Consider the following 12,958-nt stretch of genomic DNA (forward strand, 5'->3'; position numbering starts at 1 on the left):
CCGGGACTAAAGATCCCCACCCCTCTGACAAGGGACTGACAGGGGATGAACCGGGACTAAAGATCATCGGGACTAAAGATCATCTTTAGTCCCGGTTGGTGTTAGCAACCGGGACTAAATATCATAGAATGGCTATGGGGTTTTAAACCGGGACTAAAGATCATCTTTAGTCCCGGTTCTTTTTATAACCGGGACTATTGTGGTTTTGGGGCGAGCGAGTAAAGATCAGTTTTCCAGTAGTGTATTTTCCATTTTCAAATATTTAAATCTAATCTATACATATACTAATTGAGAACTTTCTACAAGATCTCATATTAACCAGAAAGATCTAGCTATTGTTTAGATATATCGTACCATTGTAACCGTTAATGTAAAATCCAGTCTCTACGCTTAATGTTATGGCCCACGTTAAAGCCCATCCACCTTGCAGTATATGTAACGCACTATAGGCAAAATTGGTTATATAGCATCGAAAGTTCACGTTTTTGGTTTTATAGCACCGAAAGATACCGGTTCACTTTAATAGCACCCAAAGTTCACCATGTTCCCATTTTTAACACTTCCGTCAATTCTCGGTCGTTTTCCGTCCGTCTTGATCCAGCCACACACACGATATGACGTTTCTACCCCTCACAAGTACAAGTAGAATGCATGTCAATGAGGGGTAGAAACGTCATATCGTGTGCGTGGCTGGGTCAATAGCGATCAAGACGGACGGAAAAATTGACGGAAGTGTTAAAAATGGGAACAGGGTGAACTTTGGGTGCTATTAAAGTGAACCGGTATCTTTCGGTGCTATAAAACCAAAAACGTGAACTTTCGATGCCATATAACCAATTTTGCCCGCACTATATCATATCTCTCGGTAGCGCCTACCCCCATCGATCCCATCTGAAATAGCCAGTCGATTATACGAGCGGAACGTAGATGGGAACGACGAGAGCGTAAACCAGGCAGATGCATTCGCCGGCTGGCCATCAACGTTAATCCGATCAAACCCAGAATACTGACAACTTCGTTCCACGCGAGGAGATGGACATCGCCCTTCAATCTTTCTGCTTCAAAATTAGGTAAAAAGTAATGCTAATTTTATTTCCCTAACCGTCTTTATCTGTGTTTAACAAGAAGCGCATGCGTGTATATATGCAGCGCTGCTGCAGGAGCAAGCAGATCCTCAATAAGGAGAGAGAACAATTATGAAGAGAAAGCACATCAGGAGAGGCGATTATATAACTGCTTGCACTGTTTGATTTTATTTTCTGTCGTTACTAATTCATAATACGGATTGCTTGGTTCAAGTGGCCGCACGGTATATTTGCGTACACAAATTCGACCGATGACATGATCTTGCTTCTTGCAGCCAAAATAACAGTGATGCAAATAGAAAAGCTGCTCTTTGAACATCATGTGCCGGTAATTACAAATATATCATTATTTTTCGTACGTATATATTAAATAGATCTGCAGCGGTAACCAATCAGCAAGACAATGGCATCTGCATCAGATTCAACTGAAAGCTAATTACTTTGGTACTTACAAATTACTTTCCAGTAAACAATGGTACATGCAAATGTTTATCTTTGAGTTACATATTATCGTTTTTAGCCAAGCTAATTACTTTGCTATGTTTCTTAGAGCAAAAGTTTGATGACTATAATTGTTATAGCTATCTTTGTCATGCATATCATGCAGATTCATTTAAGGTTAGTTCTTTTTTTTCCACACTTTTTATGATGTACTGCTCCTTTTGTATCATTCCAAAAAGATTGGCTATGCTTCAACCATTTTGCTTGGTTATTTCATTACTAATTTTATTTGTCAGGCAAGATGCAATTTAATCCTAGGACCGACATATATATATATATATATATGGTTCACGTTCAATTTTCAAGATATTATTAAATTAACTAATCTATGTCAAGGGGCAATTTTTAACTATGAGGATCTTATATTCATCGTGTCATCCACAGGTAATTACGATTTTACTTTTCATCAATCTCTGCCCGCAGCAGGAGCTGCTCCATTACTCATAGACAAAGCCAACAACTTACTCTTCACAACGCTGGAGTATGGCATGATGGAGGCCACATCGACCTCCTTTGTCTTGCACATGACGATCAGCAGCGTGCCGGTGTGTGCATATACTGCTCAACTGACGACGTCAATTGGATACACGCAACCTCAGACTCTATAGGTTCAGACTATTTTCTCCATCCAGATTTTGAGGTAATCTTTTTTTTTTCATCTTGGTTGTTTTATTTACATATTTCTCATCTGAAATGAGATCAGGACTCAACCACACCATCACCACATCTAATAATATAAAATTTAGGTATTGATCCACAAAATAAAACAACTTTGTTGCACCTATAATGCAAATATAAATAAAACTTCATTGCAGTTTCAATTAGATGTCATTATTTACAAACATGCATATATTAAGAAATATCAACTCTCAATTTAAGATTTTGCATGAATTATAAATAACTTAGTATTTTAACTCTCGATTATATTAATTAGTTTTTGTTAATCTGTACACTATAAGTATAATTTTAAGTAAAACACAACAGAATATGTTTCAATTGAAATATTCTAGAGCAATAGAATATTACATAAATATCATCCACTCCTTATTTCAGTTTTTTTCGAAAAATTCCAAAATTTGAATTAATAAATATCATACACTCTTTAGTTTCAGTTTTTTCCTAAAAAAATGCTAATTCCAAAATTTAAATGAATAAATATGAAGTTGACTCCTGTTTTATAGTATTTTATTAGTTTAATTCCGAAGTTTGAAATTAATAATTTGTATGCAGTCCTTGATGTGGACCCTTTTTGGTTTAAATAGGTATAATTAGAAAAGTAACATTTAGCATATTAACTTTTTAATATTTATAATAATTATATAATAGCACGTGTGATGCACAGGTTGGCGACCAACATAATCATGTTAACTATGGGTCACATTAGTTATGACTCACTAATATAGTTTTTTTTTCTAAATTTTGAGCGTACAAAATAGATATTTAGACAAGTACATCATGATACTTATTATTTTTTAAAATTTGGAAGTATAGATCATATACCCAAAGAACAGTTTATGCTCCAGTACTTTTCATTGATTAATTGTACAGTTTGAATTTACTTGATCAAAAAAAATCTAAAATTACGACACCAGTAAACCTTTCTATTACTAATTTAAATAGATAATCAAAAGGCTGTCTTCTTTAGCAATTCAATAATTACAAAAATCTTGCAGTGCAAGCATTGCCTGCCACACGCGAAGTTCAACGTGGGCTAAGATTTTATTGCTATTATCAAAATTTTTAATTATTCTATGATAATTAAATTACTTGATATTTTTATTATTCTCTATCTATTTATTAAAGAGTTGTGTGGGAAAATCAAGAATATAAATAAGGTAAAGTTGTAGGGGGCAATCCTGCTAATTGCCTTTTAGAGAGATATTTTGAAAAACAAATAATCAAAGTTTCGACATCTGATTAAAACCTATATATTTATTTATATTATATTGATAGAGCCCATGCAACGCACGAGTTGGCGGCTAGTATTTTTTAATCTACGAATAATTTTAGAGTTAGAGGTTTAACTTCATGCATTCTAGGAGTCGCTCTCCGGGGAACTGAGTGGAACATTATCCGATGTATAAAAAAGCAATGATATATCTCTTGTCTCCCATCATATGATTGGCCTATACATATATATTGTATGTGTCACATTGAACTGCAATGAGAAGGTTGAATAATTGCATCAAATTAATGAAATGTTTTACAAATTGAAGATCAGATAAGGAACAAGAAATTCTACTGGCTGAGAAAGGGATAGATGAACACTTGATAAAGGCAGATCACACAATTTCGATGGCTATGCATCGAGTTGTGCTGTTATGCATGGATATTGGCCTAGGAGGCATCAGGAGTTGTCATTTCAACGATCCATTTATGCACTGACCTTCTTTAGTAGCTAGAAACATAAACATAAGGCGAAGCAGTAGCCACCAGCCTGATATTGCCTCACCCATAGTCTCCTTGATAGTACGAATGCGAATTGGAGAAACGTTGAGCTACTTGAATCCCCCTTCCAGATTTTCTTGGTCAGTATGGATTGCCCCATCTATTGTCCAGACTTCAGAGTGGTTATGTGCATGAAAATTTTGTATTAATCCTTACCACTTACCTACGTGGTTAAATTAAGGTTTGGTTGATATGATACAAGAATGTAAGGCGTGCTTTCAGAACATGCTAAATATTTGGAAGGAGAATTTTCTTATGATATTTTATTTTTCATAATTATATGGTTCTCATCAAATGGTTCCAAAGATGCTGACTGGCGTCGTTCTCTTTTTTACCAAACGGAGTAATGGATTGTTTCATGGAAGCTAGTCCAACAATCGAGCATTCCAACATTTTTACACTTGAGCTGAAGAATTGATTAATCATGCAGCTATAGGTGTATATACAACTCACATGCACAGCTTCAATAAATGCAGAGAACCAGACTGCGTTTTCACAAAAGATATGTGACAAGCATATGGTATCCTGCATTTGTGCTGCCTTTGTTGCTTCAGAAAGGATGAGATGAGCATTAATCAATTCTTCAGAAATGCAGTAGGCTACTACTGATAGAGTCAAAACTGAGGAGTGATGAAGTAGGCTAATTGACTTTGTTGCTTCAGAAAGGATGAGATGAGATGAGCTACTACTGAGAAAGTCAAAACTGAGGAGTGATGACAAGCTCAAGTTCTACAAGCTGAGTGATGAAGTGTTGTTAGGACCACAGTCCAGTCTGGTTGCAATGCTAGGCATTGGAGATATTTGGAGCTCTTGTGTTACAATCAGAGAGTATACATGGTGCTGTCCAGCAACCAGCATATGCAGTTTTGACTTTGTCAGTAATAGCCTACACTGCTTCAGAGCTAAGTCCTTCTATACTTGTATTGGTGATGAATGGTGTTTGCCGATTCCAAATCCATTAACTTCTCTTGATAAAACAATTCCGCTGGCATTTTTTTTTGCTGCAGCTCAGCCAACTTAATTCCAAATCCGTAAAATAAAATAGGTATGTACTCATGTTTTTTTATGTGAAGTGACAGTCTTCTTTTGTTGTTCTCCGACTATATAAACAACATCACCAAAGCAGCCTGCAGGATGATCATATGTATGTAAAGCTTACCTGCTAGATAGATTACTGCATACGATGGTTCCAAAGTTTCAGTTGAGCAAACAAATCAGAAGAAATTCTGAAGACAAACGCAGGCACATAGCTAGCAATGATTTGGTCATGGTTTACTTTGTCGTACTAAATTACAAATAAGATAACTTTGAAAAGAAAGAAGAAATTTGGAGGCAATGACATACACCTTGAGAAACAAATTAATCCTGATGAGATTATACCGTCAGAAATCAGAAGCCTCTTCCCGATTAGCTACACACACACTATAGACCACACCATCCTTCTTATGGAACAGTGGAAGCTGAAACTGGTGGCAAGGCATGTCGCCACCTCTGATAGATAAAATCAAAGCTTGGCCTCATCTTCTACGAATCGATCATCATGGTTCTGGAGCATATCGATCGGCAGGTGTATCCTGCAGGGATGGCGGCGGCGGCGGCTTTGACAGGACTCTGTGGATTTTGTGGCTGTTCTAAGGTGGCCCCGTGTAGCAAGTGCAAAGCTGTGACTTGGTGGTGAGGTGGCGATGTTATGGCCCATTTAGTAGAGCTCTAACTACTAAATTTAACTTTAGGAGTTGAGTTTGGAGCAGAATTGTGAAACAGTCTAAACATTGCTTCACATTTCTAGTTCATTTTGTGAGAGTGCCGCAGTCAACTTCACTCCCATTTTTTATGGAGCTGAAACTATTTGGTTGGGCTACAGCCCCAGGAGAGTTGGAGCTCGAGCTGGAGTTGCGTCAAACAGGCCCTTAGTCTTATTTGTGAGTTGTGACCGGTGACAGCGGCATTAGAGAATTTTGTTTTTTTTTTGGTAAACTCATGCCCCTTCTGACGCTCCTGTATGTACCTCTTAGTTTTGGTTGGATGGTAGGATCACTGGAATGGTAGCAATATGATTATCAAGAGACCTAATGGATACTTGCATTAGTGGAGTTTTTCCATGCAAAATATCATTTGCTACTATACAAATATCGATTCAGGAAGCAAACATGCAACATTTGACGATCTAAAATCGCCCTTTTTTTTTCCATAAAAAAGATAGTGACTGAGTGAGCCTAGCTAAGTACAACAAGCTGATGGAAGAGAAATGAAGAGTTCCAGTGACAACTAGGGGTGGATGTTGAGCTGGTTCGGCTCGGCTCGGCTTGGTCTGGCTCGTTAGGATAACGAGCCAGCTCGGCTCGGCTCGGCTCGTTATTCTAACACTGGTGGAGAAACCATCTTTACTTCCGGTTGGGAACCCTCTTTAGTCCCGGTTTTCCAACCGGGAGTAAGGATCCGGGACTAAAGATCATCCCGGTTGAAATAACCGGGACTAAAGACATCTTTAGTCCTGGTTGGTATCACCAACCAGGACTAAAGAGAGGGGATCTTTAGTCCCGGTTGATGTTACCAACCGGGACTAAAGAGACAATAGCGGCAGTACCAGATGGTCCCCTTTTCTTTTTCTTTTTTCTTTTTTATTTTCTCCCTAATCAAGTAGGCAAATCCCGAAATCAAAGTAACATCCCAAATTCACATCACCAAATTCATATCACAAATCATAAAGTTACTTATACGCACAAATCAAATACATCACAATATCCTAAGAAATTACTCAAATACATCACAGATCCAAACAATGAACCACAAATTTGTAACTTCTCAGTCAAATACATCTCAATGAATCATCACAATTTTTCTTTAAAAAAAAGAATGCCGCTGCTGCCGCCGCTCGCCACGACCGCCGGCTGCCGGCCGTGGCCCCACCGCCCGCCATGGCCACGGCCCCGCCGCCCGCCTCCGCGTGCGGCGCCGTCGCCCGCCGGCCGCCGGCAGCCGCCGCGCACGGCCCCGCCGGATGGGAAGGGGAAAAGGGGGAGGAGGAAGGGGAAAAGGGGGAGGAGAGGAGGAAGGGGAGGAGTTAGAGAGGGGATGAGGAAGAGAGTTAGAGAGGATAGATCTGAGGAGAGGGGGTGAGATTCGATCTGTCTAAGTTGTAACTATGGAGGAAAGGATAAGTGATAGGGATTATATACTACGTGTTTAATTTTAGTCCCGGTTGGTAGTACCAACCATGACTAAAGTGGTGATCTTTAGTCCCGGTTATTAACACCAACCGGGACTAAAGATCCTCGGCCCCCTAACATACATCTGACAAGGGATGAACCGTGACTAAAGATCATATTTAGTCTCGGTTGGTCTTACCAATCGGGACTAAAGATCAAAATTTTTATAACCGGGACTAAAAACAATCTTTAGTCCCGGTTCTTTTTGGATCCGGGACTATTGTGGATTTTGCCAGACCGACCAAAGATGGTTTCTCCACTAGTGTAACGAGCTAGAAACCAAACTCGGCTTGGCTTGTCTGCAAGCTCGAGCTAGCTCGTTTAGCTCGTGATATTTGGGGATAAGAGAGAAAGCAAACAAGGAGAGGAGAGGCGCCAGGGAAGAGCGGCGGTGGCGGTGGCGTCCACAGCGGCATTGGGCACCGGGGAAGAGCGGAGCGGTGGTGGCGTGCATGGCCGCGTCGGGTGCTGGGGCCTGGGGGAGAGCCGCGCGGACGTTTAGGGCTGGCAGCGGCTCATGTGATGATTGGGGATGGGGATAGAGCTAGGGTTTTGATGCACATATGGGCCACAAGTCCAGAGCGGCATGGGCTAGCTACCTCAGCTCGTTAAGGCTCGCGAGCAGCTCGCGAGCCAACTCGAGCTGGCTTGTTATCTCTAACGAGCTAAAATGCTAGCTCGGCTCGTTAGGAAAATGAAACGAGCCAAGCCGAGCTTGGTGCAAGTCGAGCGAGCTATCGAACATGAGCTTTCCGTCCAGCCCTAATGACAACTAGCATTGTCTCCAATGGATTTCAATGGTAACTACTACGAAACAAAAAAGAACTCGATTTTCCAGGGAAGGGGTTTAGGAGGCACCGGAAAACTCTCGTCTTACACGATCTCTTGTGTTATCTTGAAGGATAACACACGAAAGCGTTGTGTTCTTATGTGGTCAAGGATTTTATCTTGCAGAGCTACATATATAGTTTGAGAGTAGCCGGATGTGCATGGGCCAGATTACGTCCAACTTCTGTAGATAAACTTCCACTAGATTCAGCTCAACAAGACTATTGAGTTAAGAGTTTGGAACAATTCTTTTTCAATATGTTCAGTAGAGATACTTAGATGATGATCATTTTGGGAAGACCACAAGAATCTTAGGTGATCATCAAACTGGTATGGAGGGAGTGTTTCGTTGGAAATAGTCTCAAAAAGTCTAAATCTAGAGATGAAATCTTGGCACCAGATTGTTCCAAATAAGAGCAATTACCATCCAACATTTGGTACCTCGAGATACCATATTTTGCATACAAAATTTTGGTACCTTGAGATACTATAAGTACCTTGAGGAACCAAATTTTACATATAAAGTATCTCGAGGTACTAAAAATTTGTGGTATCTCGAGATATCAAATATTGGATAGTAAAATTACTCATGGATTAAGGACTTAATCACCTCCCGTACATCCTCGTTGCTGCCAATCACTAGAAGGGATACCATCATCTCAATCGGACAGTAAACCCATCTCAATTGGGCACAGAGTCCGTCACAGGCTAGAAGTCACAGATGTGAAGAGTTATCTCAATCGGGCAAACGGCCATCACGGATGAATCTATCTCAATCGGGCCCTAATTAAAGCCCGTCACCGATAGCTTTGACCCAGACGACCAGTCAAACTATAGCCCGTCACGGATGACCTATCTCAATCGGGCCACAACTAGCGCCTGTCACAGATGACCCATATCTGTGACGGGCATTAACTATAGCCCGTCACAGATCAGTCATCTGTGACGGGCATTAACTATGGCCCGTCACAGATGACCATCATCTCAATCGGGCCTAAGTTAATGCCCTTCACATATGAGTATAATCACAGATGACCCTCATCTCAATCGGGCCTAAGTTAATGCCCTTCACATATGAGTATAATAAAAAAAAATAAATTTTATTTTTTGGCTAGTCTCATTTTTGTCCTCACTTGAAATTCAAACTTCCCAATCGGTCACCCATCTTAACATCAAGTTCTTTGGAGATTGGCTTCCGGAAAAGTAGTTCTAACTTGTTAGTATGAGTATTCTATTAATCTTATTAAGCCCTAGGCCAGGATGTCAAATTGGGGTTATTAAATAATTTCAAATGGAAAAGTCACCAAAACCAAAGTTGTAGAACTCATCGAGGTGCAAAATTTTTATTTTGGTCATTTCTCCATATGACTATTTAAACAATTTGAAATTTGAAAATCAAAGTTTGAAAAGTTCAAATAGAATTTTAGATTAGTGAACGGCTTCAAATGAAAAAGTCATAAACAACAAAGTTGTATAACTCATCAAGATCTATAACTTTTATTTTAGTCATTTTTCTATATAACATTTTTTGAACCATTTGAATTTGAATTTAAAAATATGACAACTTCAAACAACATTTTCAAATACTAAATGATATCAACTGAAAAAGTCATCAAAAACAAAGTTGAATAACTCATCAAGATCTAAAACTTTTATTTTGGTCATTTCTTCATACGACAAAGTAATAGTAACATTGTTCACAAAGTTGACATATCTCTTATGTGGTTTTATAAACTATAACACATATATGTAAAATTTGTGAATAATATTACTAACATTTCGTCGGATGAAGAAATAAAAAAAAAGTTTTAGATCTTGATGAGTTATTCAACTTTGTTGTTGATGACTTTTTCAATTGAAATCATTTAGTATTTGAAAATGTTGTTTGAATTTGTTATATTTTCAAATTCAAATTCAAATTCAAACAGTTCAAAAAAGATGTTATATAGAAAAATGACCAAACTAAAAGTTGTAAATCTTGATAAGTTATACAACTTTGCTGTTGACATTTTTTCCATTTGAAATCATTTACTACCCGTAAAATCATTTTGACTCATAAAATAAATTATTATATTGCACTTAATTATTTTGCTATAGTTCAACTTACAAATATAAACATTTCATATGAAAAATGAAAAAATAGTCATCGGTGACGGGCTTTAGTTAATGACCGATAGAGATTAAGTATATAGCCTGTCACTGATGAGTCATCTGTGACGGGCCTAGTTGCTATCTCAAACGGGCCTTAAGTTGGTGCACATCATGGATGATGGTCATCGGTGACGGGCCACAACTTGAGGCCCGTTTAAGATATGGAATGTTATCTTAATCGGGCCTAAACTACGGCCCGTCACTGATAGGTGTCATCCGTGACGGGCTTAAGTTTTATGCCCATCTAATATGTCTGTGTGACCATATCTCAATCAGGCATTTTTTGGCCCGATTAAGATAACTTCCTTATGACGGCCCGCTATTTCTAGGCATATTAGAGCCCATCATACATAGAAGGATCTGTAATAGTGAATTGGGCTGGCTCATCCCTGACCTCTTTGCTCCTCCCCACAAGGACTCGACGAGGTCTAAACTGAACTAGGTCCTTCAGGTCTTAAAAGTTAGAACTATAGCAGGCAATCATATATACGTCCTATATATATATATATATATATATATATATATATATATATATATATATATATATATATATATATATATATATATATATATATATATATATATATATATATATATATATATATATATATATATATATATATATATTGCACTCTCATCTAATGTTGAATTGTGTAATTATTAGTGTAAAGTAAGTAGTTATTTTTGTCTCATTTCTCTTTAGCTCAACTGGGTTTATTGTGGATGGCTTTGAATTAAATTGCTAAGACATACACATGAGCTAGCATTAATTTCCTTGTCTGAACCATTAACTGAGTCGGCTGTTAGCCTATATATATATATATATATATATATATATATATATACAGGTGCTAGGATATCGGAATGACTTATGCAGTTATGCGTATTCCAAAAAAGAAAAAAAGAAGGAAATTGTACAGGCCAAGAGAGATATTATGAACAACGCTTCATGGAGGCAGGTCAGGCCATTGATCGATCAGCAGGTCAGGCATGGTTCTTAGTTTGGGCTTAGGAGACATCAGGAGCTGTTTTTTCACTGATCAAGGGTCACTGTCACCCTTACCAGCAGTAGTGGTCGAAACGTACCCATGCGGCAGAGCGGTTACCACCAGCGTTCGAGTTCCTTCTGTGTCTGTGCTCGAGTTCTTGAGCGACAAGAGGGACTGAGAACACTGATGAGCTTGTGGCAAAGTTTTCTTTCGGTTATCGTTAGGTCCCTGTACTACACATTGTGCATGCAAAAATCTAGTATTTGTGCTTTCTCTGGTGATATGATATAAGAGTGTTAGAATTTTGATCTTCATGATTACAAAGTTATATTGTGCTTACTCGGTTGACATGATAAAAGTGTGTTACAATTTTGATCCGCATGATTATGGAGCTATATTTAGTGTCCTAATTCTGTGCGATATATACAGAAATGCTTGAGATGTGTACTTTCTTTCATCTGTTCGTTACCAAGCCAGTGGCGCTGGGGTTAACATTCAGAAGAAGCTAAAATTTGAGTAATTTTGAACGAAAAATTCGTTGTGATATTTTCAGATTGGCCACATCAATTTATGTCAGAGTGGTATGTTTCTATCTGACGGTTTCGAATGTGCCAAGTGGCAACATCATCTACTTCCTGAACTAAAATAATGAGAGTCTGGGAGGCGAAGACTCTATTTCCTCTCTGTACCAAACAGTTCTCGGAGCCTACTGCGACATTAATCCAGCTATTTTCAACAATTCAGCCTGGTGTAAGAGTTGATTAAGTGTGCAATTGTATGTGCCATTGAACTCAGGTTCAGAACTTGATCAGCATGCAGTTGCAAATGCACATTGAACCCGGCTGAACAACTTGAATAGTAGACAATCAGATTGTGCATTGGCATATGCTGGGATTGTGCTGCCCTTTTTCTCCATAAAAGATGAGATTAGCAAGATTTAGGCTCTGTTCGCTGCTGCAGGTTCCCAATGGAAACAGTGCACACGGAAAATAGAGCGATCCATTAGCATGTGATTAACTAAGTATTAGCTATTTTTTCAAAAAGGATCAAATACGATTTTTGAAGCAACTTTCGTATATAAACTTTTTTTTAAAAAAAATGTATCGTTTAGTAGTTTGAAAAGCATGCGCGCGAAAAATAAGGGAGTGGGGTTGGGAAAAAGGGGTACCGAACACAGTCTTAGTGCTAAAGATGCAGAGCTATATATCATCATAAACCTAGCCGATTTGTTATCGTAGGCGCCTCTGTCACGTCACCATTTGTAATCACAGAAAATGTACATCCTAGCCGGAGCTAGACCATATCTACCCACAATTTACTATTTTGGTATGCACAAATCTACTGGGATACTGAAATTGCAGAAATATTGGACTATGTTGTACCCTAAAATTTATAAATATGAACAAAATTTTAACTATGACTAAATTTATAATAAAAACTTTTAAAAAAAATTGAGTGAAATAGTTTGCTGTTGGCAGGGGGATGAGCGGTATCAAAATTACCGACATTTTGGATATTTCAAACTGAGATTGCAAACATTGTTGGATCCTCATGTTGTGACGAAGTAGGTTGCTGACACGGCTGCCTCTAACAAAATCATTTAAATAAAATCGGCTTATCGCTATGGAAAGACAACCGGGTAGACCGAGTGGTCTGCCTTTGAAATTCAGCGGTTGTGGCATGAAGTTACACCAATTCTTTGTGTTTTCCGAACTTGCACACTGCTTATATTGGTTCTGTTTTCTCC

Source organism: Oryza sativa, chromosome 12, assembly GCF_034140825.1.
Source record: "Oryza sativa Japonica Group chromosome 12, ASM3414082v1".
NCBI lineage: Eukaryota > Viridiplantae > Streptophyta > Magnoliopsida > Poales > Poaceae > Oryza > Oryza sativa.